The sequence below is a fragment of the Eschrichtius robustus genome, chromosome 1 (genome assembly GCF_028021215.1).
Source record: "Eschrichtius robustus isolate mEscRob2 chromosome 1, mEscRob2.pri, whole genome shotgun sequence".
NCBI classification, from domain to species: Eukaryota; Metazoa; Chordata; class Mammalia; order Artiodactyla; family Eschrichtiidae; genus Eschrichtius; species Eschrichtius robustus.
Window position 1 is genome coordinate 163250694 of NC_090824.1, and position 27158 is coordinate 163277851.

Consider the following 27158-nt stretch of genomic DNA (forward strand, 5'->3'; position numbering starts at 1 on the left):
TGTAGCAGATATAAGGGAATTTGTTTATTTAAATTGTAAGTAAGCTCACTTTGTAAATCATATTGCTGATGCTCCTATTAGACTCTTGGATCTAGTTTTCTCCCACGGATTGCAAGAAATACAAAGTAAAGCTTCTAGTGGGTTTGAATCTAAAAACCACAATCATTGTCTAACTCTGAAATTCAGCTTCCACATTTGTAAAATGGAGGTAATAATATATATCTCATAGCTCTAGTATGAGGATTAAGTGACAGAAGGCCCTTAGCATAATAATGCCTGGCACAGAGTAAATGTACATTTTTATTATCATGTTTTCCTCAGGCAGGTACATCTATATGTTAGAAGAATCATCAGAGGGAGTATGAGGTAATGGACTTTCATTCAATGAGATGAGCTTAAATGAGATAATGGATGTAAAGCTCTCCATAAAGAGATATAATGGTGCCCTTTACTATTATAGCAGGAATCTCAGTTTACTAACTCAGGTGTACCATAAATAGTATTTTATTTTTATATAATAATTTATTTTTTGAGCTCCCAATCTGCTAGAGTGGCAGCAAGTTAATCTCGGTAATTTGAGGTTTCTTTCCTTTCTGCTGGATGGCGTCTAAGTTCTAGGGGCTCACATTGTGCAAGGTATGGGTTGGATCTTTCCTCATCAGTCACAGAGGAGTACCTTGTTCCTGCACCTACTTCAGGTCAGTGGACTCTGTCCTCAACTTCCATTCCCAGTTTGGGGGCCATGGGAATCTTTCTGCTGCTTCATTGCCAAACAAGGGCATGGAAATCTTGGACAGGCTGCGACATGGCTTGCCTGGACACCCTAGACAGTAGTGCCATCTCTACGATCATGTTCCCAGGGATGCTGCCCAGGAAGCAGGGCCCCAGGCCGTTCTTTCTTGAACCCACTTCATCACTGCTATTAGAAATCAATCTTTCATTTCTCTGTCTCCTTGCTTAAAGGGCTTTTATCCAGTCTCCTTAGAGAACGCTACCTTCTTAATAGGCTTAGGTTTTTGGAATTATATTTTGGAACTATTGTTTTTCTACTTTCATTACCACTTCATCTCTCCTCTGAACCAATAAACACAAAACTGGCTTAAGTGGATGAAGAGGAGGGGAAGGGAGGATAACAGAAAGAAATAAAAGTATATCAGGTAAGGAAGGGGTCCAGCTATGATGTAATCCTTGGGACCAGATTGGCCTTCTTGCCATAAACAACCATAAAACTGGACAAAAAAATGTGAGCAACCATTCTCAGGCATTGGATAATAGGCAGTACATGACAGTGATCCTTGAGAGAAGGGGAACTCATGAGATGTGCCCCAAATTATTTTGGCTTTCTGCCGGGGAACAGTTTTCCAACCATAGCACAGCAAGCTGGAGTTCTAGCAGAGTAGGGCTGACTTGCTGTGTGGAAGAGGCAGAGATCAGAGCTCAGGGCTGCTGAAGCAGCTGCAATCTACAGGTCATGGCACTGGAGAGGATGCAGCTGCATGTGTGGGAGGCAAAAATCTATGTGGGAGGTCCCCTTGTGAATCTTTGGCTCAGGGCCGGGATGCACATGTATAGGGGAAGACCACCCAAGGCTTTCCACAGAGAGGCTGCTACAGAGTTGAGGGTAAAATAGATACCAGAAGTCAAGCAGATAACAGAATCTAGAGCCTCTACAATGTATCATCCACAATGTCCATTAAACAATCTAAAATTCCTACATATGTAAAAACAACAACAACAACAACAACAAGGAAATGTAACCCATAGTAAAGACAACCACAACAAAGTGTCAAGAGTCAATAGAAACTGACCTCAAGATGGTCCAGATGTTGGATTTAGCAAAGACTTTACGGAAATTATTATAAATATGTTCAAAAATCTAAAAGAATATGTGTTCAAAGAATTAAAAGAAAATATGGTCATAATGAGTAAAGTAATGGGAAATGAAGCCCAAAAGTACGCAGCGGGTAAGGGGATCTAGGGATTTTTCAAACTGCTTTTGCCCAATCCTCATTATTTTATACACTCCTTTACTCCCAACTCCAGAGATACCTGGTTCTGTCAGTGGTTGTGCCTTTTTAAGATTCTGTGGTATAAACTGGGATGGTTTTCACTTTTGCCCACTACTGGCTCAGGAAATGTCTCTTCTTGGATCTGCTAAAAGTCAACATTCCTCTTCTGCTGTCTGGCTTCCAAAATTTTGTTAGTGCTGTCTCCTCTGTTCTCTCATTTTTGTAGATTTATTGTAGTTTTTAAAAAATCACTTTACTATGGTTTTAGTAGGAGTTTTAGAGGGAATGAATCTAGATGTGCATGTGTAATCTGCATTTTCAGCCCAGAACTCCTGTACTAATTCTTAAAAGTGATTTAAATAACATAACATTTCCTGGAAACTGTTCTCATCCAATATATTAACAACCTTCTGTTGGCCTCCTCACTAAAAGGCCCAAATGAGATTTCTTAATCTCCCTTTCTTCGTGTGCCCTCAAGGGCCACAAAGCCTCTAAAATAAATTACAGTTATGCCTGTCGCAAGCCCATTAGTTGGACATGACAAATCAGTAAAAAAGAGATACTCATTTTCTTCTATGGAAGTAGGTTTCCTCAAGGGACCTGGGCTCACCACAATCTCACAAATGCATACCTTCTTGGACATGTCTGGCTTTTGCCGACAGTAAATATTAAATTATACCTCAAATATAAAACCTCTACTGCATCTAATTCAAGCTAACCCCATTAAATGATTATCTAGGTCTTAAAATCTAAAAGGCTTTTTCTTCCCTTAAACAACTCCTGTCAGCCCCAACATTAGGTACCCTTGCTTCTAGTAAGCACGTCACTCTTTTTTGCCATTAAAAAGCAATATTTACCTTTGCTGTACAAAGACTAATGGAGACAACTCCCCCTTGCCTATTATAATTCTCTTTGCAGTTGGTAGCACCAGATGTGCCTCCAGCCTGTGTTCTGTGGCTAGGACATCTATCTCATTAGAGCCTTCTTCTGTTTTTGTCTTGGCTGCCCTCTGAATGGGGAGCGGGCTGCTCCTCTTCAGGTATAGCACTCTTTCTAAAAGCCAAAATACAATTCCTATCTACAGTCCAAGTATATTAGTATTAAATTTTACTCATCTTGGATGGTCATATTACCCTTACACATTGTCCCCAGGTAAACCCAGCATCTTCACTTTCAACTCCAACATACTAAAGACCTCTTATCTGTCTTCCCGTTTTTGCACACACCCTTGTTTGCCTTCATACAACCTTTCTCCAACTCTTTTTGTTAACAGAATCTTGATTTCTTGCAGATGTCTATACACATCTCTCCTCCCCTAGAAGCTGACGCTGTCCCTGGTTCAGGGGCAAATCTTGATTAACTGGGTACCATTCCCCTGAGCTGAGATTGGTCCAGTATGGATACAGTTCTGCCAGTGAGGCATGGGGAAAAATCTCCTGGGGAAGCTTCTGAGAAAAGATTCCTCATTCCCCAAAATAGACCCCCTCACAGAGTCTTTCTCTTTTGCTGATCACGTTGGGCCTGAGTGTGGCTCCTGGAGCTGCAGCCAACTTCTTGTGACTGTGACAGAATCTAGCCTGAGGAGGGCAGATGAGAAAGACGGAGGGACTTTGGGTCCTCCATGACATCTCTGAATACACCAACCATGGAGCTGCCCCACCTCAGGATATCTTGTTAAATAAAATACTCTTAATTTTTTAAAGACAAATTGAAGTTGTGTACTAGATTTTTTTCCATTTCGCCCTCCAGATTCACTCTCCACACCTCTCTGTGAACCAGGAGGTTGGATTTGGTCAATGACATGCATCAGCAGTAGATCAAAGGGTGGGACTGGAGAGCCAGGTCATGGTTCAATAGTGGCTGCATCCTTTTACCAAGGCCATATTTCTGAGGTTCTAATAGCCACTCCTTCCCTTTGCCCTCTCAAGCATGGGGGTAGCTTTCCTCTGTTGCCAGTTAGTTCCATGAACCCTGCCCATACTTTTGTAAATAATCCCTCCATTAACCTCTCTGAAATGTCCCCCCTTTTTTCCCTTCCAGTTTCATTGAGATATAACTGACATATGGCACTGTATAACTTTAAAGTGTACAGGATAGTGGTTTGATTTACATACATCATGAAGTGATTAGCACAATAAGTTTAGGGAACGTCCATCCTCTCATATAGGTACAAAATTAAAGAAATTAAAAAAATTTTTTTCCCCTGTGATGAGAACGCATAGAATTTACTCCCTTAACAACTTTCATAGATAACATACAGCAGTGTTCATTATATTTCTTGTGTTGTACATTACATCCCTAGTACTTATTTATCTTTTAACTGAAAGTTTGGACCTTTTGACTGCCTTCATTTTCCCTCCCCCCACACCTTGCCTCTCGTAACCACAAATCTGATCCCTGTTTCTATGAGTTTGTTTGTTTTTGAAATATAATTGACCTACAACACTGTGTTAGCTCCTGGTACACAACATAGTGATTCAATATGAAATGTCCCCTTTTGAGTGTGCCATCTCTTTTCTGCCAAAACCCTGACTGATACATTGGGTTTTCAACTGATGGGGTTCCTCTCCACTTGACTGAAACTGTACTGGTCTCAGACATCTTACTGTCATCTTTTACACAGATGGACCTGTTCATTGGTTTCAGTGTTTGTGAGGTAAAGTAATATTCCTCTTTGGTGTCTGACATCTGCATAGGTGATGAATTGATTGCTTTCTTCAAAACACATACCCTTCAAATAGATCTGCCAATATTTTTATTGGTTCCAGATGACTTTTGGGTTGTTCATATTTATGGCCAACTGGAAAACAGTGAAGTGAAATAAGTCTCCAAATGTCTTTAGATTAATGACTTTTCATGTCTTATAACTATCTTCTAAAGAAGCCTTATGAGATACTCCAGCTAAAAATGCTTTGGCCACTGCAATCATTTTCTCTCTTCCCAGGCCATGGCTTTATTTTCCTCACCCATCAACTAGGCTCCTCTGACAACTTTAACCTTCTTGCATGTTGCTCTGCTCCAAAACCAGGCCCCAAATTTAGGGGGAAATCTGTAGTGGCCTAATGGTCTTCAGCCAGATTACCTTAGGTATTCCCCAGATGGCCACTTGAGGGCGCCCAAGGATCTTCTTCACTTTACTCACATGATGGGTGGGATGGCTCATGTGAATTAAGCTGGGTATGATAAAGGAAGTCCGATAAAAGTTATCGATGTGTTCCAACATGTTCCATTGTGGGTCATAGTACTGTCATGCCGGCCACTTTTTAAGCATATAATGGGAGGGCACAATCCACAACAGGATTATTCTGTTTAATTTCATCCAGAGGAAGAAATACTGATCACATAAATAGAAATGTATGTTCACAAGATATATAGAAACATCACCAAATGCAAAATATAATATACTACCATCATCAAAGAGCTGTGAAAAGTTTTCATACTCAGATTTGAAATACCGCTACACTTTAATATAATGGGACACACACTTTATAGGTCAAACTGGAAGTCTCTCAGAAACAGCAAGAATTTCACTGTTGACTTTCACTGTAGATTCATCAAGGGGGTAAAATGACAAAATAGAATTTTGAAAACTAAGTTGGCCAAGATATATGCAGAAACATGAATCAAATGGCCTAGATCTTGCCCTTAGTTCTTGCAAGTATAAGAGACAAGGCTTTCTCATCTTGAAATATTAATAGGTTGGCCCATGAAATTTCCCACTATGCTCCCAGAGGCACTGACTTAAAAGAAATCGTGTATTAACTGACATTCTACTAAAGTAGTACAAAGCACTTTTTTTAAAGTATGTCAAGGCCTTCCCTTCATAACTGTCCTACCAAAGCAAATGGGGTTGATGGTTCACCTATATCCCCTTTGATCCCTCTGATTCGGATTCAAATTCTTATGTTTTCTTTTCCCACACACCAAGAAATTCTCCCACACCAGCTGTGTGTCCTATAATTCAACTCAATTTTGATACTACCTACCTGGACATAGATAACCACAGGTTAAGGTTTAATCTTACAAGACTGCTCCCCACCCCAGATGCCAATCACAATTTCAGGTTGTCACCTGGGTTTCTGCCCAACCGTGATAGATTGGCGGTTCCTATGATCCCCCTCCTTGGATGTCATTAATTTGCTAGAGCAGCTCACAGAACACAGAAACATTTTACTTAGTAGATTACCAGTTTATTATAAAAGGGTATAACTCAGGAACAGCCAGATAGAAGAGATGCACAGGGCAAAATATGTGGGAAGGGTGCAGAGCTTCCATGCCCTCTCTGAGCACCTCTCTCTCCGAATTTCAAGATGTTCAACCAACCCAGATGCTCTCCAAACCCTGTACTTTGGGGGTTTTATGGAGGCTTCATTACCTAGGCATGATTGATTAAATTATTAACGACTGGTGATTGAACTCAATCTCCAGTCCCTCTACCCTCCTTGGTGGTCAGGGTGTGGGACTGAAAGTTCCAACCCTCTAATGACATGGTTTGTTCCCCTGGCAACCAGCACGTCCTTAGGTGACCCAGCAGCTTCCCAAGTCACCTTATTAACATAACTTTATTTTTTTACTATTATTTTTTATAAATTTATTTATTTATTTATTTTTGGCTGCGTTGGGTTTTCATTGCTGTGCATGGGCTTTCTCTAGTTGGGGAGAGCGGGGGCTACTCTTCGTTGTGGCGCGTGGGCTTCTCATTGTGGTGGCTTATTTTTGTTGCAGATCACAGGCTCTAGGCACGTGGGCTTCAATAGTTGTGGCTCGCGGGCTCTAGAGCACAGGCTCATTAGCTATGGCGCATGGACTTAGTTGCTCTGAGGCATGTGGGATCTTCCCAGACCAGGGCTCGAACCCGTGTCCCCTGCATTGGCAGGTGGATTCTTAACCACTGCGCCACCAGGGAAGTCCCATTAACATACCTTTAAAAGACACCTTTATTGCTTTCATCACATAGGAAATCCCAAGGATTTTAGGAGCTCTATGCCAGGGTCAGGGACAAAGACCAAATATATATTTCTCATTATAAATCACAATAACACAATCCCTTTCGCCATTTCCGTTTTGTCATCCTCCAGCTTCTGTGCCCTGGGTTTCCAGTGGTTTATAACTGTGACTTTGTTCAGAGGCTCTCCCTTGGGCTGCTGGGGCTACTTTGCACACCAGCACGCAAAGGGAACTGGAATTGCCTGGGAGTTTGTGTGCCCCTCCTCCCTGGATCTGTGGCTGCTGACTGGTTCAGGAGTATGGAAGCCCAGGTCCCTTGTTTAAGGAGGGATGAACTACAAGGTGTAATTTACCCTTCAGAACTCCCCTCTGGATCAGGCTGAGGTTGGGGCTTGGCCAACATCATACTCTTCCTGGCTTCTTACCTTTTTATACTTCTTTTCCCCATTCCTTTCCTTATTTTTCCCTGGAGCACTTCCTTAATAAATCATTTGCACATGATTCCTGTTTCAACATGTGCTTTTAGGAACCCAACTTAAGAAAGCAACCATCCCTGATAAACCATGCTGCCATGTAAGGCTGGGATACACATCAAAGTTTACCAGCAAAAAAAGTCATGGAAACGTTGCTAAAAGGCTTTGGATTCATTACTGCAAGAAGAATTCTGCTTCAGCTAGGCAGGGAGGGGAGTGTAGAGGCAGAGTAATGGTTCTTACAGCTTTGCTCCTGACAAAGATACAGGAACTGCCTGGGAAATGCTCTCTGCAGCCATTTGTGCTTTGGGAGGAGCAGTCACAGGGGCTGTTGGTTGTGACTGTCGTTCCTGATTCCTATGGAATGGTCCTGGGTTTCTGTTTTAACTTCCTATTCAGTAAAAGATCTGCAACCCCAAAACAAAGATATTTTGCCCATCCAAACAGGTTTTTAAAAACCCAGTGTCTCCTGAACTATTGGCCATTCATAATAACTATAATTTTCTCACTCATCATCTCACCAGAAAGAGAAAACAGTGCTTTTCTTTGACTGACATACCAACATACTAAGGACTTGTGCATCTTTTCTTGTTGGTTCCCCACAGTTCCTCCTGGAAGCCATGACATGAAATATAGACATTTGCAGATAAGCAAAAACTGAGAGTATGCATCCTTAGCAGACTTATACTACAAGTACTAAAGGTTGTTCATCAGGCTAAAGGCCAAGGATATCAGATAGAAACTTGGATCTACAAGTAGGAATGAAAAGCATCATACATGGGTAACAATAAAAGATGATTTTTTCTTATAATTCCTTTAAAAGACAACTATTTAAAGCAATAATAATAATAATTTATTATAGGGTTTAAAACATGTGAAAGTAAAATATATGACTATAATAGCACAAGGACAGGGAGGGTAATAGAATTATTCTCTTTTTAGGTAATGAATTTTACGGGAATTGGTATAAATTAATTATAAGCAGAATGTAATGAATTAAGAATGTATATTGTAATCCCCTAGAGCTAAACTGATAATATTATACAAAAAGGTGGAGGGGCTTCCCTGGTGGCGCAGTGGTTGAGAATCTGCCTGCAAATGCAGGGCACACGGGTTCGAGCCCTGGTCCGGGAAGATCCCACATGCCGCGGAGCAACTAGGCCCGTGAGCCACAATTACTGAGCCTGCGCGTCTGGAGCCTGTCCTCCGCAACAAGAGCGGCCGCGATAATGAGAGGCCCGCGCACCGCGATGAAGAGTGGCCCCCACTTGCCACAACTAGAGAAAGCCCTTGCACAGAAACGAAGACCCAACACAGCCATAAATAAATAAATAAATAAATAAAAACTTAAAAAAAAAAAAAGGTGGAGCTAAAAAGCAAATAGAGGAAATAAAATAAACTACTAAAAATATCTGATTAATTAAAGACAGAAAAAAAAGAAGAACAAAAAACAGGTAGGACAAATATAAAACAAATAGCAAGATGGTAGATTTAAACCAAATCATGTTAACAATTACATTATATGTAAATGAACTAAACACTTCAACTAAAAGGCAGAGATTATCAAATTGGATAAAAATGACCCAAATCTCTGCTGTCTTAAGAGATACTCTTTAAGCATATGGACACTGATAAAGCAAAAGTAAAAGGATGGAAAAATACATTATGCATATATAATACAGGTAATAAGATGAAATATAAACAAAAATAAGAACACACAGAAAACTGGTGGGGTCATGTTAATATCAGACAAAGTAGGCTTCAAGATGTGGCATACTACTAGACATAAAGAGAGAAAAAATGTCATATTGATTAAAGGGTCAGTCCATCAAGAAGATTTAACAATCCTAAATACATGTACTTAGTAACTATGTTAATTTGCTAGCACTGCCGTAGCAAAGTACCTCAGATTGGGTGGCTTAAACAACAAAATTTATTTTCTCACAGTTCTGGAGGCTGGGTGTGTGATATCCTAGTGTTGGCAGTGTTGGTTCCCTCTGAGGGCTGTCTTCCCTGTGTCTCCACATTGTCTTCCTTCTGTCCATGTCTGTGTCTAGAACACTATGCCAAATAACTGCAGAACACAGATGTTTCTTTTCAAGGACACATGGAACATTCCCCAAGATAGACCATATGCTGGACCATAACATAAATAAATATTAAAGGACTGACATCTTATGGAGTATATTCTAAAAGAAATCTAGAAAAACCCCAAGTATTGTATTTGGAAATTAAACAACACACTACTAAACAACTCATGAGTCAAAGAAAATATCATAAGGGAAATTTTAAGATATCTTAAACTGAAAGATAATGATAGCACAACATCTCAAAATATGTGGGTTGTAGGTAAAGCTATGTCTAGAGGGAAATTTATAGCTTTAAATGCTTATATTACAGAAGAAGAAAAGTTTTGAACAATAATCTAACTTTCCACCTTAAGTAGCTAGAAAAAGAAGAACAAATTAAATCCAAAGTAACAGGAAGAGATTGACATATACACACTACTATATGTATAAAATAGATAACTAATACAGACCTACTGTATGGCACAGGAAACTCTACTCAGTACTCTATAATGGCCTATATGGGAAAAGAATCTAAAAGAGAGTGGATAAAAAAATACATAAATAAAAAAGAGTGGATATATGCATATGTATAACTGATTCACTTCGTTACATACCTGAAACTAACACAACATTGTAAATCAACTAAACTCCAATAAAAAGAAAAAGAAAAAGAAAAAAACAAAGTAACAGGAAGAAAAGAAATAATAAAAACAAGAGCAGAAATCAGTGAAAGAGAAAGCCAACAAAAAATAGAGAAAACCTAAAGTTGGTTCTTTGAAAAGATTAATAAAACCGATAAAATTGGCAAGACTTAGAAATAAAGAGAATGAGAGGGAAAATAAAAGTGAGACCAGGGTAAGGGCTATATGGTGGTTCCTTAACACTGTTCTTACAGGTTTTCTGTACATTTGAAATTACGTCAAAATAAAAATTTAAATAAAGTGAGCAAAATGTACAAATTGATAATATTGGAAGATTCAGATTTTGGTCAAGAGAGATTGTCTTTTTCTGCTGAAATAAAGATAGGAGTGGGGAAGGTGTGGGAAGGAATAAAAGTTATGGTTGAAGACATGGGAGGGCTAAGTTCTTAGATGCATCAATGATGCCCTTAACTGATTAGGCTCTAGTGCACTGCCGTTCTAACCTAGATACCTGTAGAGGCTGTGCAGTGTCTTTGTCATATGCAGTTTTCTGAGCTGCATCAGGTTTCCAGCCAGTTTGCATTCTCTCCTTGATGTTACTTGTACTCGACACCTAAACTCCTCTTGCATCTTTAACCTAAACACCATTGTGAAGCCAAGGTTTTTTTCTACAGTGTTATGGGGAAGAGGATTAAGTTTTACAGAGGGAGAAGACAGGCGTTTAAATTTAGACGTGGATGAAAGCAAATTTCATACTGCATCTGAATCAGAAACGAGGCAGTCACTTCTTTATTCTAAAAGCCAACAGCTGCTCAGAGACAAGCAGACTGAACCACTTCCTCCTTGCTCAGAAATTCTCAGAGAGCACACACACACACACACATTTATATACACATATGGTTAGAAGAACAAAGAAAAGGAGCACAAGGAAAAATAATTCATTGATGATGTCATTTGCAACTTCAGCGCACAGTTATATGTTTCATATCACATGATTTCCTGCAAAAAGCATGTTCATGAGTCCAGGCAATTCTCTCAAACCAGGAGGTTAAGGATTACATTCAGATAAGCACTAACCAACCAATTAAGACAGACTAGTTCTTTTTTTTTGTAAGAAAGAGATATAATTTCTTTTTTAGATTTTTATTATGAAAAATTTCAAAAATACACAGAAGAATAGTGTAACGGTCCCCTCACATACTCATCACCCAGACTGGACAACCCAATTACACTGAGTTGGAAGAAATCATAAAAGAGGAAATCTGCAGTTTGGGATACAGAGTGGGGCACAGTTAAATTTAGCTTTACTGGGAGCTTGCTCCAACTTGATTAATCCGCTAATCAAAGCTCTTTAATTTCAGTTTCCTTATCGTCATAAAGAAAGGCTATTCACAACTCACCAGCTGCACCAAGTTTCTGTAAATCTGGGTCGAATACTCAAGCTCTGTTCATTGATTAATTAATTAATTATATTTAATTAATTTATTTTTTGGCTGCGTTGGGTCCTCGCTGCTGCGGACGGGCTTTCTCTAGCTGCGGGGAGCGGGGGCTACTCTTCGTTGCTGTGCGCAGGCTTCTCATTGCGGTGGCTTCTCTCGTTGCGGAGCACGGGCTCTTGGCACGCAGGCTTCAATAGTTGTGGCACGCGGGCTCAGTAGTTGTGGCTCGCGGGCTCTAGAGTGCAGACTCAGTAGTTGCGGCGCACAGGCTTAGTTGCTCGGTGGCATGTGGGATCCTCCCGGACCAGGGCTCGAACCCTTGTCCCCTGCATTGGCAGGCGGACTCTTAACCACTGTGCCACCAGGGAAGTCCAGAGACTTACATTTTTTAACTACAATCTGCCATGTTTGAGATGGTGGCAGGGTGTCTGCGTGGAGATGACCATTGGGCAAATGGAACTATAAACCTGGGTGTTGGGAGAGAGTTCTGGGACTGGAGATCTGTTGGAAGTGGGAGCCGATGTCAAAGAAGAAGTGGGTGGGGAAGAGAGTAAGGCCTGGGTAGAACTCTGTGGAGCACTCCCACTCAGGTTACAGGAGGGACAGGCAGGAGCTAGGCCAGGAAGCACACAGCCCTGGGAGAAAAGGAAATAAAAGGGGTTAACCATACAGGGGGGCTGAGGGTGCCGAAGTCCCTCGGAAAGAGGCAGGAGAAGGCCACGGCACAAAGACTATGAGGCAGAGATAAAAATCTAATTTCTATTCAGCACGTCTCACCCCTCTCCCCCCAACCCCTCCCAGTCTCTTCCACTTCTGGAACGCCTGGTCTCTGGGGGGAACATTGTCCTTACTCCTTTCCCCCAATGCTTTTATTCCCTTCTTCTTCCTCCTTCTTCCTGGACTAGCTAATTCCAACCCATCAATCGGACGTCAGCCTCAAATATCTCTTCTCAGACCTTCCAGTGAGATCAGATCCCACCATCACACACTGCGTACTTTTCCTCTATAAAACATCTAGATTGTCATTGGGTACTTTCACGGCTCTTTGACTAATTCCTACTTCCCCAAGTAGATGGGTAGCTCCATGAGGGCAGAGACCATGCCTGGGTCCTTCAAGGTGTAACACAAGTGTCCACCTCCGGGCCTGGCTCAAGCTGTACTCAATCAAGACAATGAATGAATGAGGGCAAGGAGGTGGGGGCACGTTCCCAGGACTCAAGGCCAGATGTTCTTTTTGATACAGCTCAGAAGTTCCATTCTATCATCTGCGGTTCCCACTCACAACTCCGGGTAACGCCAACTGTCACCATCCCCTGCCGCTGCTCCCGTGGCCAGTGTCCTGAGTGGGGTCAGGCCAGCATCCTGCCCTCCAGCCTCAGCTCAGCTCTGCAGAGATCGCTGACCATGTCAGTGAGAGCTGTTTCGGGGGACTGATAAAGGTGGAAGCCAGACTGGAAAGAGTGGGAGGTGAGGAAAGGGAGACGGTGGGTGTAGAGAGCTTTCTCACTAGTTTGGCTTTGAAGGGGAGGAGAGAATTAGAGTGGTAGCTGCGAGGAGCTTTGTGGTCAAAGCAGTTTTATTTAATTAATTTATTTATTTAAATGGGAGCGATTTAAACATGTTTAAAGGTCAGTGGGAAAGTTTCAATCAGGACGAGAGGTTGAATAAATCAAAGTGAGAAAGGATCCTGAGAGGAAGAGAGAAGGCAGTTCTAAGGGGCACACGGATGTGAATACAAGCTCTTTCTGCCTCACAGTTGGCTGAGGCCCCCGCCAAGAGAGGCAGCCACTCCCCAATTCCAACGTGGGATGCTAGACCACCTAAGCAGGACTGGGAAGGGAAATGTCTGAGAACTAGTTCTGAGTCATTGTATTGACTGCCCACCTCCAGCTTATAAAGAGGATGGACGGAAAGCCCAAGAGAGGACCAGAAACTATAAAGGAGATTTCTGGAGGAGAGGCTTGTACCATGGAAAGAAGGGGCGTGGGGGGTGCTTCCTATTTTCTCAAATCAACTAGGGGGGCCAAATAGGGAACTCAAAAGGTGGTCCCTAGAGCCAGGGGAGGAAATCTACAGGGGAGGCTTGGCTGTCTGTCAGTGGCTGGGCTTTTACAAAGTGCTCTATTTGAGAGGTAGGTGAAGGTTGGTCCCATGTGTGCACTTCCCATGGATCAGATGTGGGCTACAAGTTTGAGACAGAGCGGCCAGAGGTTGGTCTGGGTCAAGAGTTCTCACCGGTAGGGACTTCCCTCGTGGTCCAGTGGTTAAGACTCTGTGCTCCCAATGCAGGGGGCCTGGGTTCGATCCCTGGTCAGGGAACTAGATCCCACATGCCGCAACTAAAGATCCCACGTGCCACAACTACGACCCGCGTAGCCAAATAAATAAATTAATTAATTAAATTAAATTAAAAAAGAGTTCTCACCGGTGACTTTATACCCCGAGGGACATTTGGCAATGTCTGGAGACATGTTTGACTATAATGTCTAGGGGGGATTACTAGCGGGGTTCATCTAGTGGACAGAGGCCGGGGATGTTGCTACACATCCTACAGTGCATAGGTTGGGGCAGGTTAGAGGGCAGGATGGTGTAGGTTTGGTGTTGGGAAGTTGAAGGGGTCCCCATATGATGGTCTGAACTTTTTCTGTGGCATAAGAAATTCACCTTCTGCTGGGAGTGAGGGGGATGGGAGGGCCATGGAGATTTGAAAGAATGAAGAATTGAAATAGTCATTGTAGGAGTGGGGGAGCTAGGCCACACATAGTAGGGTTGCCAAACAACATGTAAGAGAATGGAGGGGTCCAGAGGCACAGCCCAGACAGATTCCTGGGGGCCACCCAGGGGTCCCACAGCAGAGCCTGCATGCCCAGGCCCCTCCACAGAGCACTGCTGAAACCTGGAGTAGCACCGAGGGGCTCTCTGTTAACAGCTCCATCTTCTTTTGGTGCCGTAGGGCTTAGCTGTCCATTAGTCCAACTTCAGCGTCCCTCACTGGATCCACATTGATGATTCAGTTCCTTTTTTTTTTAGGTAGAAAAATCTTGACAAATATTTTTTAAATTTTAATTTATTTATCTATTTTATTGAAGTAAGTTGATTTACAATGTTGTGCCATTCTCTGCTGTACAGCAGAGTGACTCAGTTATACATATACAGACATTCTTTTTAAATATTCTTTTCCGTTATGGTTTATCACAGGATATTGAATATAGTTCCCTGTGTGATACATTAGGACCCTGCTGTTTATCCATTCTAAATGCAATAGTTTGCATCTACCAACCCCAAACTCCCAGTCCAACCCTCTCCCTCCCCTCCTCCCCCTTGGCAACCACAAGTCTGTTCTCTATGTCTATGAGTCTGTTTCTGTTTTGTAGATAGGTTCATTTGTGCCATATTTTATCTTTCTTTTTTAAAGCATTTTAGAATTTATTTATTTATTTATTTATTTCTCTTTGGCTGCGTTGGGTCTTTGTTGCTGCACGCGGGCTTTCTCTAGTTGCCGCGAGTGGGAACTACTCTTCGTTGCGGTGTGCGGGCTTCTCATTGCGGTGGCTTCTCTTGTTGCAGAGCACGGGTTCTAGGCGCGTGGGCTTCAGTAGTTGTGGTGCATGGGCTTAGTTGCTCCGCAGCATGTGGGATCTTCCCAGACCAGGGCTCGAACCCCTGTCCCCTGCATTGGCAGGCGGATTCTTAACCACTGTGCCACCAGGGACGTCCCTGTGCCATATTTTAGATTCCACGTATAAGTGATATCATATGATGATTCAGTTCCTTGATCAGTGTTGACACAGTAACTGCGGGGAGCTCTCGGCCTCCATTGCTCCCATTTTGCCTTTACTGAGGGGAGACCTGACTTGTACCTTGTGAATATCATCGAGCAGGGCTCTGCAGCCCGTCTTCCCGGGATCCTGCAGTAGTCTGTGAGGTATGGAATGGGACACGCAGCTCTCAGTGCCTCTGGCAGCAATGACTTGGTGCTGAGGTGGGAAAACAGACACTGACCTTGTCGCAAAGGAAATCCATTGGAAGGATAGGGAGTCCCTCACGCAATAAAGGGGAAAGTGGAAGAACCTAGTCTGCAAAGGACAGGAATCAGGGAGGCCTTGGGGACCCAGAAGCAGGAACCAACCGCAAGACTCATCCAGCCACTACGGGGATGTGTCAGCCGCCATCTCTTCTCTGCTTTTGCTTCCCTCCATTCAAGGGTCAGAGGCCAGGAGAGAGTGCCTAGGTGGGCCCACCCCCTCCCACCCCAGGGAGGACATACACCATTTCTGACTTCCATAGGTAATCGGAGTGCTGTTCCCAGCAACCGGGGAGCAGAGGCAGGACTGAGAAACAAGTCTTGGGGATCTCCCCGGCTCTATCGGGAGAAGATTCTGGATGCTTATTTTCTGGAAGAGCCTCCACAGTTCCCAAGAGCCCCTCCTCTACGGTAGAGATTCCTAAACTCTGAGTCTCAGATACCCTTGCCACTCGCATGGAGGAGGATTGCATAACAGTTTCAGGGCATCGCTGGACTCCCAGTCTAGGGCCCCTGATGTCCAAGTCTCACCTCCTCTCTCCAGCCTCTGTCTGGCTCAGCTGCAGGCCTCATACACTGTCTTGCTGAGGACATGCAATTTAACCACCTCACGCCCACAGACACGTGTGTTACACAAGCAGGGCCTGAAGCCTCTTCTTAACCTTGTAACTTTTTTTTTCTAAAAGGGCAAAACACTATTTTAGTCACTGTTTTGTGGGGAGAAAAAGTCCTGTTTGTCCTTATGATTCATTTTGGTGGTTTTTGGATGATGTTGTATTGATTCATGACGACTCACTCAGCATCTGGTATGAATTGAATGGGACTTTCTCTTGGTGACAGTAAAATGAAAGCTCTTAAACAAGGCTGACACTAAAAAGAGGCCTGGTGGGAACACGAGAGTTTGAGTAATCTTCAGGACTTGAGTCAGTTCAATCAGAAGCTGTACCATCTCAGCAGAGTTAGCAAAAACCGACATGTGGCTTCGGTGTGGTGCTGCCTATGATGTAATGTCTGCTCCTCACTTTCACGCCGATGAGTCTTTGCAGGTCAAATTGCTTCCCACAATGTGCTGTTTTACCCTGTAGCCATTGTCCCAATAGACACAGGGAAATAGAAGCAGGAAACTGTCAAGGATGTTGCATCAGGGCCAGAGTCTCTCTGGTTTGTTCCAGGATGTTTTCCACAGAAGCCACAGGCCATCCAGTGGTTCTTAATGGGGGATGATTTTGCCACCCCAAGGGGCATTTGGCAATGTCTGGAGACATTTTTGGTTGTCACAGCTGGGAGGGTACTACTGGCATCTAGTGTGTAGAGGCCAGGGACGCTGCTAAACACCCTACAAGGCTCAGGGCAGTCTCCACAACAAAGCATTTCCCAGCCCCAAATGTCAACAGTGCTGAGGTTGAGAAACTGCTTTAATCCAAAACCACCCTAAATCCCAAGCGACCTGATGATTTCAGGTCATTAACTGACTTAATGAAAAGGCCACTAGTTACGGTAAAAACAGATCTTTTGAAAACTCATGTAATTTCTGTGTTTAAAAAGTGTATCTATCTTGCCTAGATCTTACTCTCTAAATATCATTCTCTGCTAAAAGGAACCAGGGCTCCTGAGAAACGGCCATTCCAGGGCTGGGACAGATGAACAAGGAAGGTATCAAAGTCCATGGGGTCAGATTAAAAGGACACAGGAGCCGACCTGAAGAGGTTCCCTGTGGTCAAATATGGGATGATTCGAACATCAAAAAGAACAATGCAAATATGCAAAAATTCATATCTGCAGTTGTGTAGATTTTAGAGGTTTTCTTTATTTAAAAAATGGTATTTCCATTGCTTATTAAACCTAGGTGTTCTCATTTTTCTTGAGTGTTATCAACAATGGAGGAAAGGAAGTTTGTATCATCTTGGCTAAGGTCCTGTAGTAAAGGGAGCCACAGTAAGAGTACAGAGCGATCACACAGTCATCATCAAACAAACCATGGCCCTTGTCTGGGATGGTTGCAGCTTTTGTGTGGGAAAGAAAGTGAGAAAGAGAGGATAATGTGTCAACAAGTGATTGCAGAATGGATGGATACATCTATGGTAGGGTGCTTCAGTTGGAATCATCCTCTCATAACCGAAAACCCAACTCAAGTAAGTTTAAACAATAAAAAGAAGTTATTGACGAATAAGCAAGAGATCTAGACAGTGCTACTCAAAGCATGGACTTGAATGGTCCACAGTGAGACAGAACTACACTGCTGAAGCAACTACATGCATGATCATCTGTTTGGCTGCACCCCACAGGCCTGAAAGTCTTGTAATTGGCCAGCTGCAAGATTGAAGAAAGACCCCAGAGACAGTGACAGAGACATCGGTGATAGGTTGGACAGGGGATCTTACATGTCCGAAGCAACATCCTGGAGTGACACCCCACCGTGTACAGCAGACGGCAAGCAGGACACAGCAGCAGTCTTCGCAACTCTATGGGGAGAAGGACGTTACCAGTTATAGGGGGAATTCACGTCAGGTTGGCTCATCAGTTACCAGGGGAACCAGCGGCTGGGGCGGGTGGGGGCGAGCACGTAGGCAGTTACTATTAAAGCCCTATGATTAAGAGGATTGGACAGTCATGTGAGTAGGGTGTAGGTGAACCAGGGACTGGTCAACAGAGGATGTACAGAGAGCAAGAGAACAGCCATCTTGAAAGGCCTGACCCTACATCATCTTTCTACAAACTTCCTTTCCTCCATTGTTGATAATGATAAAGAATAATGAGAACACCTGAGTTTATGAGGCAATGGAAACACCACTTTTTATAAGGGAAACTTCTAGAAACCATATGGTTCATTTTCACTGTATTTTACAAAATGTTACGTCAATGGGATAATAGAAATATAAAACTGGAAATGAAAACCAAAACTGCCTTTATCAGTTTGAGAAACACTGCCCTAGTGTGGTGATTCAAAATCCTGGCTACTCCTTAGACTCACCTGGTGAGTTCTGACAGCTAGTCATACTGGAGCTCATTCCCAGAGATTTTGATTTAATTGGCCTTGGGTGGGGTCCAGGCACAGGTATTTTTAGAAGCCCTCCAGGTGGTTCTAAGGTTGAGAGAGTTGAGAACCGGTGGTCTGGATTTAGGCTGGCCTCAAATGAGACTTGATCCGGTGGTCAGGAATGTCATCAAGGACCTGTGTTCTCATAGCACTAAATGCTTATATTAGAAAAGAAGGAAGATCTCACATCACAGATCTCAAACTTCTACACTAACAAACTAGAAAAAGATGAGTAAATTAAGTCCAAAGTAAGGAAATAAAAGGAAATAACAAAGATCAAAGAGGAAATCAATGAATAGAAAACAGCAGAACAACAGAGGAAATCAATGTAACCAAAAGCTGGTTCTTTGAGAAAATGAATAAAACTGATAAACCTCTAGCCAGAGTGACTAGGAAAAAGATAGAGAAAACACAAATTACCAATGTCAAGAATGAGAGATCATTATATTATACATCATTACACATCATTATACATCATTACAGATTGTATAGCTATTAAAAGGATAATAAGGGAATATTATGAACAACTTTATATCAATAAATTCCATAACTTAGATGATATGGATAATTTCCTTGAAAGACTCAAACTATTAAAGCTCACTCAATAAGAAATAGATAACTTGAATAGCCCTATATTTATCAAAGATATTGAATTTGCAGCTAAAAAAACCTTCTCACAAAGAATACTCCAGGTCCAGATGGCTTTACTGGTGAACTCTACCAAACATTTAAGGAAGAAACAATGCCACTTCTATACAAACTATTCCAGAAAATTGAAGAGGAGGGAATACTTCCCAGCTCATTGTTTGAGACCAGCATTACCACAATACCAAAACCAAAGACACTACAAGAAAATATATAAAAATCCTGAAAATCCCAACATCTACTAAATAGACACCCATTCCTGAGCTATTCATCACTTGTTGCCTGCCCCTCCATAGCTCTTTTGAAAAGAAGTTATCCTAACTCAGGACCTAGCTCTTAAATGACCTTGAACTGTACTATGGCCTTCTTCTTCCTGGTTCCAGATGTTTGGACCCAAGGTTAGCCATTTAACTTGCACCTGGAGACTGGCTTAAAGAGGTGTGCTGGAATCCAATCAAGTGCCCTTCTCAGGAGGCTGACCTAAGAGACACAAAGGGAAGGAATAGTTAATGGTGGAAGCTGAGGATGGAGACTCATATTGACTAAGCACCTGTGGTAGCCATATTAGAACCATGAGGAAAAAGGAGAGGGAATGGATCCAAAGACTGGAATGGGGCAGATACATAGGCATAGGCAGAAACTGCAAAAGAGAGAGAGAGAGAGAGAGCTAGTAATGAGGGAATACCCCAAGTTTCTGTCCCTTGTGAGGCCTAGCTCTTCAGATTCTTTGGGATTCATATAAGACACTTTATACTTGACACATGAGTGAACTTCTGTTTCTTATAGCCAGAACCACCCTGACTAACCAAAATGCTCAATAAAAGTTAAGTTCCTTCTCTTCCTACAGGTTAAGTCCTTGGTGTCACTTAGCCTAAAGACATCAGAGGCTACCTTCTTCATTCCCAAAGGCCTCAGAGCCTTAATTGGATTCTCTTTTTTGTGTGTGTGCTCATTAAACAAAAATGTTTTTATTGAGGCATAACACAGTAAAGTACACAAATCTTACGTATATACATCAAAGAATTTTTACACACACACACACACACACACACACACACACCTTTATATAACTACCACCCAGACACAGAACATTTCCAATGCTTATAGAAGGTTTACTTTTTCTACTCTCTGTGGAGTCGCAGATCAGATTATGAGCAGTTGGTTGGGTGTCCATGTGCTATGAACTGAATCGTGCTCTCCCATAATTCATATGTTGAAGTCCTAACCTCCAATGTATGTATTTGGAGATGGGGTCTTTAAAATGTAATTAAGTTTAAATGAAGTCATAGGGTGGGGCCCTAATCTGATCGAATTGGTGTCCTTATAAGAAGAAGAGACAGCAGAGCTCTCTCTTCCCCCTCCCCCTCCCATGCACACATAAAGAAGAGGTCATGTGAGTACCCAGGGATGTGGTGGCCATCTACAAGCCAAGAAAAGAGGCCTTAGAATGAAACCTACCTTGTTGGAATCTGGATCTTGGACTTCTAGCCTCCAGAACTGTGAGAAAGAAGTTTCTGTTGTTTAAGGCACCCAGTCTATAGCATTTTGTTATGGCAGCTCAAGCTGTCATACCATGTGACCTATATCAAGAACAAAGAAAGGAGAAAGAAGTTTTGAAAAGAAAACTACCCTTGGTAGGAGCTTGGGCAGTTGACCCTACAATGCAAGCAGGCGGCCTGTGCCCAGCACGGGACAGGGTTGGGGGGGAGAGTGCTGGCAGCACAGCCTGGAAAACAGGCAGCCCCTCGGGCCTCCAAGTCCAGTCTAGTTCCAGGCTGATGTGGACATATTGCAAGGAGACGTTGACAAATTTGGAACTACAGTTAAATGTCAACCAACAGCCTCTCGTTCATCTGTCCCTTAGGAAGTGCTCCAAGACGGCCCAACAATCCATTTTATTTTCCTGATCCAAATGTGAGCCTGGTGGGTAGAACCATCTGATCATTGACTTGATAAGAAAAACTAACCCCTCAGCACAGAATGGACTTAGCGCAATTTAGCGGCCAGATCATCCTGGACCACCTCTGAAAAGCCAAGCTGTGCTGCCACTTCCTTCTGCTATTAAACGGTCACTACTCCTCCCCTGGATATTGGGGAACCCTTGGCCAGGAGTAGCTGGGAGGAGTCAGTCCTGGTCCAAGCTCCCTAACTTTGTCATTGCCCTGTGGGTTGTCCCCTCATAGGCTTCTGTGTCCTCACATGGCCACTCACTAAACTTGTCACTCCTTGTGTCAGAGCTTTTGTATCAGTGACAGAGAGCTTTTGGTCTCTGCCTCTGAAACTACTCTATTTCTATCTCTAAAGGAGAGTTTTGTTGCTTCCATAATTTATCTTCCTATTTGTTATGGCAACGCCGCAATGCAGCCCCTTCACCCACCTGCAACGTGACCCGCCACAGACGGCTGTCCTCTCTGGGCTCCCATGGTGGGGAGCAAGGGAAGGATACACCCCAAACTCGAGATAGCGGGTGCCTCGAGGCAGGGGGAGGGGATGCAGTCAGAGAGGGACACTGGGGGATTCACCTCTGTTAGTACGTTTGTTTTTTTTAATCAAATTATCTCATTTATTTGATTTGTTTCTTTATTTCTGTGTTCCCTGCTCTATGAGAACAGTGACCCCAGTGAAGAGTGTTTACTGGTGTATCCTTGCCATCTAAAACCGTGTCTGGTAAATGGTAGTAGGTATGTGATATTTGTTGAATGATCTTGTTAATCCAGGAGCAAGGCTGGTTCTCAGCTCTGAAAGGGAACACGATCTTTGATAATAATCATGAAAACAAATTCAAACACAAGGAAAGACATGGATTCCAATGGAGATCTCTCTGAAATCAAACCTGACAAGCAATCTCCTTTTCCCATGATTATCTTTATAGCTCAAATACCATAAAGTCTCTGCAGCAACTGCCACCCCGTGAAGTGCGTTTAAAGAGGGATAACACAGAGGGACACATCTATTTCTGCAGACGAGGGAAAGTCTGTTTAGTCTCTGCCAGGCTGAAAGGTGGAAAAGGCACTAAGGATATACATCCACTTTCTCTACCTCTTCTCTGTCTAGCTCCTACTTGGCTTTCAGGAGTCAAGGGAGCCTCCCCCAAACCTCACATTCAGCTGCATCTTCCCTGAGCTCTCACATCTCCCGGGCTTCGCTACCCCAGAGTAAATCCGGCTTATATTTGTGGGGTTACGTGGCTGTCTCCCTTGACACACTCTGGGCTTTAGGAAGGCAAGGGCCTGGTGTTGGTCACGGCCATGTCCTTGGCCCAATTCATGGCACAAAAAAAGCTGCCGGAATGTTTGCTGACTGCATGAGGGCGGCAGCCGCACACCACCTGCCCCGGAGTGCCTAGAATCCCACCGTCTGTGACCCTGACGCACAACACGGCACAGAGGCCAGAGAGCCAGTTGGGACCCACAGGCCCAGGTTTCCCAGAACACTTTCTCTCCGGAACGTGGGTCTTCCACCTCGCTCAGAGTAACGGGGCAGGGCCTAAGCTTCTGAGACAGACGCCGGCCTTAAGAGAGAGGCAGTGCGAATCCTCTGTTGGCCTCTTTCGGGAGGCCTGAGTCTGTGAAGGCGCCAGTGAAGCCGCCGAGCAGCCTGGAGGGAGACTCCCCGGGTGGGAGCTCTCTCCAACTGGTGCGAAGGGGCGGGCGAGGGCCTGTCCCCCTCTCGGAGGGAATTCCCTTTCTCTGGACGATGGGTTCTGGGGTACTCCCCTCTAAATTCTGGGGGTCAATACGTTTAGGGGTGTTCCGCAGTGGGGGACGCTCCGGGGGTTCCCCCCCCCCCCCGGGGCCCCGAGACCCCGGGGCCAGCCGTTCCCCTCGGACGCTCCCCGCGGCCGCCCTGACCTGCAGCCCGAGGAGGAGGGGCCGCTGCCCACGCCCCGCCCCGCCCCGCCCCGCCAGCTCAGCGCGCCCGCAGCCGGGCCGCCCGCGTCCCCCGCGCTCCGGACCGACCCCGCCCGCCCTTCCGCCCGCTCGCTCGCCCGCCCGCTCGCTCGCTCCGCGGCCGCCGCGCAGTCCCGCAGCCCCCCGCCCGTCCTGTTAGTATGTTTGTGTTGTTCTCCTAACGCCGGGTAATAGGGCCGTGGGTGTTTTGTATTTTTAGGCCTTGTTGTATGTCCTGTTTCAGAAACGCAGTGTAAAAAAGATTAACACAAAGAAAAGTCGGCATACATGAGTATTACCAACAGAGTGTGGAGCAAAACTCGCCTAACGGAGCTGAGCGGCCTCCTTCCCTCCCAGCCGAGCCCCGAGTGGCGCCTCGCAGGCTGGGCTGTTGATGGTGCTGGAACCCCTGTGTAAGTGGGTGCAGGGTCCCCGTAAAGCCTGGATCGGTATTTGATGCGCACTGCTCGGGCTGCAGACACCAGTCTCTCTCGGAAAGTGTTTTGGGGCTACTCCAGGATCTGGAAAGGAGGTGCGTGGTGGACATGGTCGGGCTAGGGAAAAAACAAACAAGCAAACACAGAAACAAAATCCCAACCCTTGTTTCTGGCCCTTGGGTGACCATTTAATCTTCTACCACCGTGAAAGAAGGGGGAATGGTTGCTGGGGGCCCCCAACTTCCTATCCCGACACCCCAACCTATCTCCCTGGTCAGCTCTTTTCTCCCTTTGCCCACATCGGCTTTTCCAAACTCCACCTCCACCTCCACCCCCATCTCCCCGCGGTGGCTCTGAGCACACACCCTGCCTGCCTGCTGCACGGAGCAGAGAGCACGCCTGCCTCCGACAGGACTTCTTTCACCTCCTTCTCTCCTTCCCCCAACCCCTCACCAAACTTCGCCACGCCCACACCCACCTTTTTCTCTATAAGGCCAGACCTCCCGAGCTCTCAATCCATCCCCTCCCATTGGTTCTGCAACCTCAAAACCTTTCATCGTCTTCAGCCTCTTTCCTCTCAACTGTGTGCTTCTCATCAGCCTTTAAACAAGCTCAAGTCCTTCCCATCGAAGTCTCCCCCTTGCCTCCCCTTCCCCCTCCGGCTACTTCCAATCACTCTGCTCCCCTTCTACGTAAGCAAGAAGGACCTCCCTTGTCTATGCTCAGCCTAATTTTTAGTTCTGTTAAAATGAGAAATGAGGTGAAAATATCTAGACACCAAGAAACCTAGAGACCCGTCCAAAAGGTTTATTCTACATTCCCTTTTCTCTCTAAACAACATCATGCAGGTTTGGTTGTGACCACACTGGTTTCTGTCTTCTCCCTGGTGTATTTAAAAAATAATCCGGGGAGAATTGGATCCTCTAACTTTTAGGGGAGCTGCCCCAGAGTGTCCACAACCAATCAACCTGTTTCAAAGGGAAGGGGGAGGTCACCTTCCGATCAAAGCTCCATTTCCTCCTCAAGGCAGGCCCCTCTCTGTTGAGTTATTGGCACAATTTTGGGACGAGAATTTCCCTTGGAACTTTTTTTTTTTTTTTTTTTGTACATGGATGACCACAACAAAAGCAACAATGATTGCAATTACCAAACATGAAACACACTCATACTATGTCATAATATTGACATTCAGTCCAGTAATCCTCCACTGTAACAGCTCCTTTACTTTGCAGTGAAAATTGATTTGTATATTCTTTGCCTCTGAGTCCTTGTGGGATTTTTTTTTTTTAATTCAGACAGAAAGTCACAAAAATTATACTCATCCTCCCTTGGAACTTTTGAAAACGCTGCATACTCATTGTATACCAATGATATAAAATATGTCTTTGTGCGAAAGGGAAACACAGATTTTGGTGAGACTTTGAATCATAAACCGTCACAGTTTGCTTTGTTTATCTTTTTCTCCAGAAAGAGAAGAAAGCAATATGGCTCAATGGTGGTGTTACAGGGTTTTCAGGCCTTTGGAAGAGAATTTAACCACGGGCTCCTGGAACCTCTTTGAAGCCAAGATTCTGGAAAGCATCGTCTACCTATGTGCTTTACTTTCTCGTTTCCTGGTCCGTGCGCCTCTTTTCTGCCGGGCCTCAGACCCCACTGAGGCAGCGCTCTCTGGGGCCTCCCCACCTCCCTTGTCACTCCATCGCTGGAACCCATTCAGTCCTCAGCATTCTGGCTGCTTCTTTGGTTCCCCGACATTTAGTCACACCACACTGTGGGGGTCTTGGGCTTTGCCAAAGTGTTCGGTGGGGGTGTTGTACTAAGTCAGGGGTCACGTTAACCTGGCCTGGCCTCCCGCCATCTTGCTTTCTCGCCATCAGCTCCTCATCCCCTTTACCTTTCATTTTGCCATGGCACCAGTGAAACCTACCTCCCTGTCATCTGAAGCCTCTCCCCCTCCTTTGAATCTTGAGATCTACTGACACCCAGGCCCTCCCGGGAGTGGGTGTTTCACCTTCTAAAACAAGCCCTCAGCACGATTTGTAACAGACATGCTGGAGCCAGCTGTTAATTAGAAAGTATTTATCCACCTGTTCCAGCGCTGCTTTCTTCTCCTAGCTCCAGACTCACGCAGCCCGTAGGCACCTTGAACTCAGTATGCCCAAAGGAGAGAGAACGCATCACCCTCCCTTCTAAGCCAGCCTTCTCCTTTTCTCTGCTCTCATGATCGGCGCCCACATCCGACCAGGTGTCTGTGTTTTTCCAGACTGCTTCCTGCAGGCCAGTGCCAGCTCTTGCCCAGATAAACGGCTTCTGGGCACACCCCTTGCATCCGTCCTCACAGGGCAGCCACAGGCATCTTCCTAAAATGCAAATCTGATCCCGACACTACTCTGCATCAAATTCCCCAGTGGCTCCCACTGTCTGCTGACATCACAGCTCATCTCCCACTGCTCCCTACCCCTCACCCCACGCTGCAGTCCACTGAGCTCTATCGGCTTCCCCAGTGGACTACACTCTCCCTCCGTCTCTGGGTCTGTGCATTTCCTATCCAGGCTCCCCTGTCCCCTTGCTATCTTAGGCTTCATCTTCAAGTCTCGCTTTTATCTATTACTTCTCCCAGAAATCTTTCCCTGATCCCTAACTTGGAGTTAGGTGCCCTTCCTATGATGGGCAGGGCAGTAATAGCCTCTTCTATGCAGCCACTATGGAGAACAACATGGAGGTTCCTTAAAAATAGAACTACCATACGACCCAGCAATCCCACTACTGGGCATATACCCTGAGAAAACCATAATTGAAAAAGAGTCATGTACCAAAATGTTCATTGCAGCTCTATTAACAATAGCCAGGACATGGAAGCAACCTAAGTGTCCATCAATAGATGAATGGATAAAGATGTGGCACATATATACAATGGAATATTACTCAGCCATAAAAAGGAACGAAACTGAGTTATTTGTAGTGAGGTGGATGGACCTAGAGACTGTCATACAGAGTGAAGTAAGTCAGAGAAAAATAAATACCGTATGCTAACACATATATATGGAATCTAAAAAAAAAAAAAAAAAAGAAAAAAAAATGGTCAGAAGAACCAAGGGGCAAGACGGGAATAAAGATGCAGACCTACTAGAGAATGGACTTGAGGATACGGGGAGGGGGAAGGGTAAGCTGGGACGAAGTGAGAGAGTGGCATGGACATATATACAGTACCAAACGTAAAATAGATAGCTAGTGGGAAGCAGCCGCATAGCACAGGGAGATCAGCTCCGTGCTTTGTGACTACCTAGAGGGGTGGGATAGGGAGGGTGGGAGGGAGGGAGACGCAAGAGGGAAGAGATATGGGAACATATGTATATGTATAACTGATTCACTTTGTTATAAAGCAGAAACTAACACACCATTGTAAAGCAATTATACTCTAATAAAGATGTTTAAAAAAAATAGCCTCTTCTGCAGTCATAATAATATAAACACTATTGAGTTAGTTAAAATTGTGATGAACTGTCTTGGGAAGATAAGGAAGGAAAAGGAAAGTATAAGGTGTGTG

At 44.3% G+C, this 27158-nt stretch overlaps 1 long non-coding RNA gene across 1 annotated transcript; it reads left to right on the forward strand.

Moving 5' to 3' along the window:
- The first annotated feature begins 23251 nt into the window (after nt 1-23251).
- LOC137760855 (uncharacterized) lies at nt 23252-26843 on the forward strand. The gene is made up of 3 exons (XR_011073374.1): nt 23252-23329; nt 23419-23706; nt 25079-26843. It is a non-coding gene; the product is annotated as an uncharacterized lncRNA (long non-coding RNA).
- Nucleotides 26844-27158: the final 315 nt, after the last annotated feature.